Genomic DNA, 7,405 nt, shown 5'->3' with positions numbered 1-7,405 from the left:
TGGCCATCAGCAAAGGGAATAAGTGGGGTTTTTTCCTAGAGCTGCATTTTTTTAAAAAGATTTTATTTATTTATTTGACAAAGAGGCAGAGATCACAAGTAGGCAGAGAGGCAGGCAGAGAGAGAGAGGGAAACAGGCTCCCGGGTGAGCAGAGAGCCTGAAGTGGGGCTCAATTCCAGGACTCTGAGATCATTACCTGAGCCTAAGGCAGACGCTTAACCCACTGAGGCACCCAGATGCCCCTAGAGCTGCATTTTCTGTTCTTATGAACACTCAATCGGCAAGACAAGTACAGTTGTTTCCAATTCTTCAAAAAACTGGGTTACCACATGAATGGTATCAAGATGTTGAACCACCCATTAAACTACCTTATCCTCCATTTGTTTTTTTATCAGAAGACCTTCAACTAAGATGGAAATAAAAAGATTTCTGTGTTCTAGATTGAGAGCTGTTTGTCTTTGGAATGTTTCAGCAAATCTTTCCACAAAAGCTCTGAATGTTTTCCCTTTCCCTCTGGATACATAGTTTCATTTTAGCTAAAGGGAGAAATCATTAAAAAAAAAAAAAGTTCTGTCAGCCTCTGAGTATTGGCTTCCAACTTGACCAACTTCTGACCATAAAGCCACTTAAAAATAAACAAATCCTTTTTAATATCTTGTCAAGTTTTCTGCCATGCAGGCAGTAAATATTCCTGGTGGTATGGAACAACCCCTTGGACGTAGAGGTACAAGAGGGTGCCAAGGACACTGGGTACAGAGACAATCCTAAAGATAAGCCAAAGAAAGACAATTCCTCTGAGGGTTGGGAACAGTGAGTGGGACCCTAGTCTCAGATGGAGTGCAACCCACATTTCCATCCAACCATATTTTGGGAAGCCCCCAACCTAACAATTGCCAAACTAAATTCACAGAACATAAAATGAGAGGGACAAACCAACAGGTTACTTGAAATTAAATTCAGGAGTCACAATTCAAAGAACTAATTCTTAAAATTTGTTTTTTTCTTTTTGCCTGCCAATCTGAATTTGGAAAGGAGGGGAAAACATGAAATTTTATCTTCCTCTCTTAACCAAGCACCACAGGTAAGAGATCTGGAGGAAATAATGTCAGTGAAGAATCTTACCCATGGCCAGCTTCTGGGTTTTCCCAGAATCTTGTCTTCATTTTCCAGAGCAAATGGCTTTCATCCTGGTCACCAGAAACTATAGAGGAAAATAATTTCCCCTCCACTTTGTAGCGAGTGCTTGGCTGGGAACGTTTTTTTTTTTTTTTTTAGGGCACCTCATAAATGGAAACATTTATCTACATTAAAATTCTCCTCGGTAGCCACTGTATTTCAAGATAATCTTGGTAAGGATAACCTGTTTGTTCAGCGCTAAAACAATTTTTTTTTTTTTTCAGCTGAGGTCTCGTCTCACACCAACCTCCGTTAAGACCCAGACTGTGGACCGGGTCCGACCCCGAACTCTGTCCGGCTGCCGAGTCAGACCCAGTAGAAGCCAAACCCACACCAGTTTCCAAGTCGGACCCAGTTGAACCCCGGACCCTGTTCGGCTTCTTAAATCCAACTCAGAGTGACTCTGGCTGGGTACACCGGATTCAGTCCAAGCAAAAAAAAAAAAAAAAAAAAAAAAAGTCGAATAAAATCTGGAAGCCCCTAACACAGAGACTGCAAAGCTGGGATCTGACAGAGACTTGCCCGCCACCTCCAGAGACAACTGGACGGCAGCGAACGAACCCAAGGGCCTCGGCAGGTATCCTGACCTGGTTGCTCTTTGCTCCTGGAGGCGAGGGAGGTTTCCTTGGGTTCCCTCCTCTGACAACACAACTGTTCAGAGAGAAACTGAGGCATATTAAAAATTCTGAGTTCCTCTGAGCAAAAATGGATTCAAACACGGGCAACATCCAGCAGCAGTAGAAAGAGCCCTGGAGAAAAAAGTCAAAGAATTTTATAGACAAAAGGGAGCGCGAACAAGAAAGTTATGCTAGGGATAAAAAAAAAAAAAAAAAAAAAATCCCCTTCCTTTAGGGGATGGCTGATTAACTAGTGCTGATCAGGTGACTCCTGAGGTTACTGGCCAAAGATTCCATTCCCGGGACCGCGCTGAAACTGTAACTAAGTCTCAAGTTGGTGACTGACGGGCGCAGTAGCGTGCGCAGTTTAGCACCATGTTCCTGGGCCATTGTCTTAACAAGCATCTTTAATTCTTTTAGTATCTTTGACATGTACCAGACAGACCAAAATTCTGTGAAAGTGCCTATTTCTCCAACTCTGGATGTTACTGATCTTTATCATTTCCAGTCCTCCAGTGGAAAATGAATGAGAAGGGTAACTGCGTTGTTGGCTTTGTTTGACCTCATATCAGGATAAAATTTAGCATTTTTTCATAATAACCATTCATATTTCTTCTTTGAATAGCCTATTCACACCATATTCCACTGAGTTGCATTTTTTACAAAAGAATTTGCAAGACTGTTTTTCTTATTAATACATAAATCAGTATCATAGATTTTATTTGTTTTTCTGGTTTTTTCCTTAGTTGTTATGCTTTCTTATTTTTATTTTTTTTTTTTAGATTGTATTCATTTAGTTGAGAGAGAGGGAGCATGAGCATGAGCAGGGAGGAGAGCGAAAAGCAGACTCCTTGCTGAGCAGGGAACAGGATGTGGGGCTGGATCCCAGGACCCTGAGATCATGACCTGAGACAAAGGCAGATGTTTAACCCACTGAGCCAACCAGCGCCCCTTTTACGCTTTATAATGGAACTTTTCATAATGGAAGTTTTCCCAATTTTTATGTAGGAAATTTTGTCCATACTTAACTTTGTGCTTTCTAGGCTTGGAAAAAGTTTACATGTCAGTATGTATTTCAGTCGCTCCTGATGGTTTATAGTTTTTCCATTGGTATATCTAATCTATTTGAATTTTTTTTGTATATGGAAATGAGGGCAAGGCCTAACTTTTCCTTTATAAAGGACAAAATATCGTTCTTACACCACTTGAAATGCCACTTTTACGTGTCATTAAATTCTCATGTACCTAAATATGTTTCTGCAGCATATATATAAATACAGTTTTACTAATCTATCACAAACATGAACTAGATACCTAAAATATTACCAAACCAAATTCAGTATTTTACTAAAAGCAAAACGTCAAGATCAAGGTGGGTTTATGCCGTTTATGCAAGGATGTACAATGTGTTCTCTTTGCTATGGTTGCTTATTTCTATCTTTCTTCATTTCTGTATCATATGTTTACTAGATTAATTTTTTCATTCTTTGTTTTTCCTTGATGTTTTATAGGGTCACATTTTCTGTTACTCTTAGTGACTATATTTAAGCTTTAAAAACCATTTGTACATATTTTCTTATGAACTTTGAGAAATAAGAGGTATCTACAGTTACCTCTTAAATAAGGCAGACATTTAGTATATATTTAATTTCTCCTCTTTTCCCCAACCAGCTGAAAACTATATTTCCCAACCTTGCTTGCAGCTAGACACGGGCATGCAACTAAGTTCTGGGGTTCTGGCTGGTGGGCTGGGAGTGGAAGCATCCAGTGGTGACTTTTTGGCACCTTCTTTAAAAACATGCCACTCGTTCTTTGGCACTTCTCGTTGTCCTTTCTTCCATCCTCCCACCTGGAATGTGCGTATTAAGGTCAATGTTCTAAACTGAATGAGAACATGGGTCCCTGAAGAGCAAATCTTACTTTTTTAAAGTCACGATTATTTTTGTTGTCTTATTTGCAATTAAGATCTATCCTAAGCAGTACAAAATTCCTGAATAGATCCTATCTTTATTTTTCTTTCATATTTAATATAGTTTCATCCTTTTTACAGCATTCTATAAGAATCACATGAGTGGCAGGGAAAATAAGGTGATATACATCAAAGTGTACAAATTCCCAATTTTAAGAGTAAGTTCTGAGGCTCTAATGTACAGCATGGTGACTATAGTCAGTGATACAGTTTTGTACACTTAAAAGTTGCTAAGAGTAAATAAGCATTCTCACCAAACAAAAGAGGGTTGTCTGTGTGAAGTGTTGGATGTGTTTATTTTGATCTTGGTAATCATTCTATGATGTATATGTATATCAGATCATCACATTGTGCACTTTAAATATACACAATTACATTTTTCAATTAGTACCTAATAAAGTTAAAAAAAGTATTTGGCTCAGTCTTCCAATTCATGAATTTAGTTCCATCAGTATCCTTTATCTTATCTTACCACCACCCCACCCCGGTATTTACTTTTAGTTTCATTCCCAAAATGTCAGATTTGCTTTTCCATTGCAGACTGTCATTTTAGTCTCTAGTCCTAGAGTATACTAATAACTATTTCAAAATTTTCTTTTTCTCCTATATTTTTTGTGTGTATAATCATTTCTTAGTTTTGTTGAATATCATCTTTTGGGTTTCCTTACATGCCTGGGATCATGTTGAATGTTCATATTTTCAGATTAGCATCTAGGAAACACTGAAAAAACCCATGCGTGGGCAGGGCGGGGACAGTTGATTTAGGAGTCCTGTCCCTAGCAGTTATGCAGTGGAGCAAAAGGCAGGACTTCTGGTAGATTAGCGTTTTGTGAGTGCATGATAATATTTTGCCTGTTCAGGAAGAGGGGCGCTGGGGGGAGCTCCCATTCTTCATGGCAGACATGTTATCTGGAACCTTCTCCATACTTCAATCTCTATAACTCTTGTAAACTCTTGTAATCTTTTGTGAGAATGTCTAAATTAGAATTCCTTATTCTGAGGCACCTGGATGGCTCAATTGGTTCAACGTCCTGCTCTTCTTTTGGCTCAGGTTGTCATCTCAGAGTCCTGGGACTGAACCCCATGTTGGGCACTACACTTGGCACAGAGTCTGCTTGAGATTCTCTCTCCCTCTCCATCTGTCCCTCCCACTCATGGTCTCTCTAAAATAAATAATTTTTTAAAAGAATTTCTTTATTCATATCTTAACCTCTCCAACTCTATCCTGAGGCCAAAAATTAGGAAAGAGTGGAAAAGAGTAATGAATAGGCATTCATTATTAGTTTTCCCCCATCCAGCAGCTGAAGCCTTTTCCATGTTAGGAGAATTGTCCATCATATGAGTCTTCCTGAGGCAAAGAATGATTCCCTTTATGAAAACTGAAACTCCAGTGATTCTCTTTTCTAGTTATCTGACCTAGACTCTGCCAATCAAAATACATCTGTGCCACAATTTGAAGATCTGAAAAGGAAGATGTATGTCCAAGCCTACAAAATTCATGTCCTTGAACAGAACTGGCTCAATGGTAAGTTATTATAATTCTGCCTGAGTGAGGTTTCAGAAATTTCATAGTAAGGCCACTTCTGTGGCTTGGATATAGTTGTCGCTCCTGGCAGCCCAGCCTCCAGCCTGGTTCTCCAGGCTTCTTGTAATTTGGTGAGCCACCCAAATCCTTATCTCCTTCATTCAGAGTAGTATTTTTGGCTCACACTTAAGACCCTGATTAATACAATTGGCAAAACTTTTTCACAACCCTGTTATTAATTACCAACCAGACCTCACATGGCCTCCTTCTTTAAAACTTAACCACCTGTGGGAAAAGTTGGCTTTCTGAGCACTTTTCTTTGCGTGGTGTGCACTTTTCAACAATCTTGCATTTAATTATCACCTAATATTATGTGTTCTGTTTCTTTAAAAAAAATACAGTTTCAGTCACTCTTCCCAGGTTTCTAAATTGCTGTGCATCTCATTTTATGTATGTTTCCATGAGATATAGGATGGTAGGTACACTTAGGAGGCCATAGTGAACTGAAAATTAACTTTTATTTTCCAAACTTTTTTCTTGATTCATTTTTTAAATAATTGCTAAATAAGTATACTTAAAAATTAATATTTGTATATATGTGTATATGTGTGTGTACATGGGTATATATGTGTGTGATCTATAGGTTACTTAAAGAATTTCTAACTAAATGGTGATGTTAGGAAATAAGTAGAGATGTTGCTATCACATCATATTGCCCAGATACGCCGTTCTTTACCATTGTGATTAATGTAGTGTATTCAAGTTGCTTTCAAGCTACATTCATTGTCTATGAGCAAAGTAAATATTCCATTCTAATTTCCACCACATAGCTCCTCATCTGCTTTCAACTGAGATCATTTACAGTGTATTTATTCTCTCTTTTGTGTTTGTTTGCCTACATACCTGTTTGAGATGGAATGATGAAGATTATGATGGTGTCTGTTTACTGTGGTGAATATGATATTTCCTGATTTTCAGGCGTACAATAAAATCACTACCTAGCTTTATTCAATATAGTGGTCCATTTATATTTTGGAATCATATGCTTCCTGAAAGCCTAAATAAAATAAATGTTTTGTTAACTAGACCATACTTTGAATATAGCTAGGTCCATTGTAAGTGGATATACTTAAAGCTACTAAAAGGAATCTGTAGGTTTGAATACAAAATTGTCAGCACATAGCAGATGTCCAATCATTGTGTAATTGACATTCTTTCTTTCCAGCCCTACCCCCTCCAAAAAAAATGCCTCTAATTTATCTGTTTGTTTGTTTTTTTAATTGTCAGTGCCTATAGAGGGTGTTCCTAAGATAGGGCACACCTGTATGTCTCTAACCACACGGAATTTTCCAGTTGCCTAAACATTACATTCCCCAATACTGCCTTGAAGGCTTTCTCTGTTTCTGTTTCCTTTACCTTTGCTGGTTTTCTTCTGATGAACTAACATTTTTCAGGAACTCTTTTTTTAATTTACTTTAAACTTCTGACTATACTCTGAGTTTTCCTGCTTCTCTTTAAACTTAAGTCAAGCTGTCAACACCACTTATTGAATGCCTGCTGTGAGGAGATACAAAAGGAATCAAGGCAACGTTTTCTTTCCTGGAAGACTGTAAAATCTACTTGGAGAGACAGAACATACCTTCCCATTGAAGGCATCGAAAACACTCCAAAAATGGCCTGAAATAAGCATGTATTAATTTAGCAGAACAGTTATATGTATTCTAAAAGAATGCAGTTTTATTTAGTATTATGCAAAATCGATTAAGAAATCTCTTCTAGATGTGAGTTTTGAGTTTCAAGCCTATCCGATATCATGCCTCCTTTTATAACAGATATTTTATGATAACTGTCTCAAAATGAAATTAATCAGTGATAAAATCTAACAATACACATAATTTCAAAGAAATTAATGTCTAATCTGCAACTCAAAGGACAATAAAGTAAAAATAATTTATAGGCATATATATTTCAAAATATAACTGATCAGCACAGGTACACTTAGAAAACAAAAAGACATAGGGTCAAATACTGGTCCGGTATGTGACAACTGCAAATGTGTTGATAACTTGAAAATCAGGAGGCATGGCTGTCAGAATGGTGGATATCCAGAGTGTTGAC

The 7,405-nt window shown here is 37.7% G+C and overlaps 1 long non-coding RNA gene across 1 annotated transcript in view; it reads left to right on the top strand.

Annotated features, from left to right (window-relative positions):
* Nucleotides 1-1,643: 1,643 nt before the first annotated feature.
* Nucleotides 1,644-7,405, top strand: part of LOC125110071 (uncharacterized) — a 295,338-nt gene continuing 289,576 nt past the window's right edge. Inside the window, exons 1-2 of the long non-coding RNA XR_007130442.1 lie at nt 1,644-1,753; nt 5,170-5,287. This is a non-coding gene — a long non-coding RNA (uncharacterized LOC125110071). The remainder of the gene's footprint in view (nt 1,754-5,169; nt 5,288-7,405) is intronic.

The sequence above is a fragment of the Lutra lutra genome, chromosome 9 (assembly GCF_902655055.1).
Source record: "Lutra lutra chromosome 9, mLutLut1.2, whole genome shotgun sequence".
Taxonomy (NCBI): Eukaryota; Metazoa; Chordata; class Mammalia; order Carnivora; family Mustelidae; genus Lutra; species Lutra lutra.
Note: the sequence above shows the minus strand (reverse complement) of the source record. Positions and strands in the feature narration are given on the sequence as shown.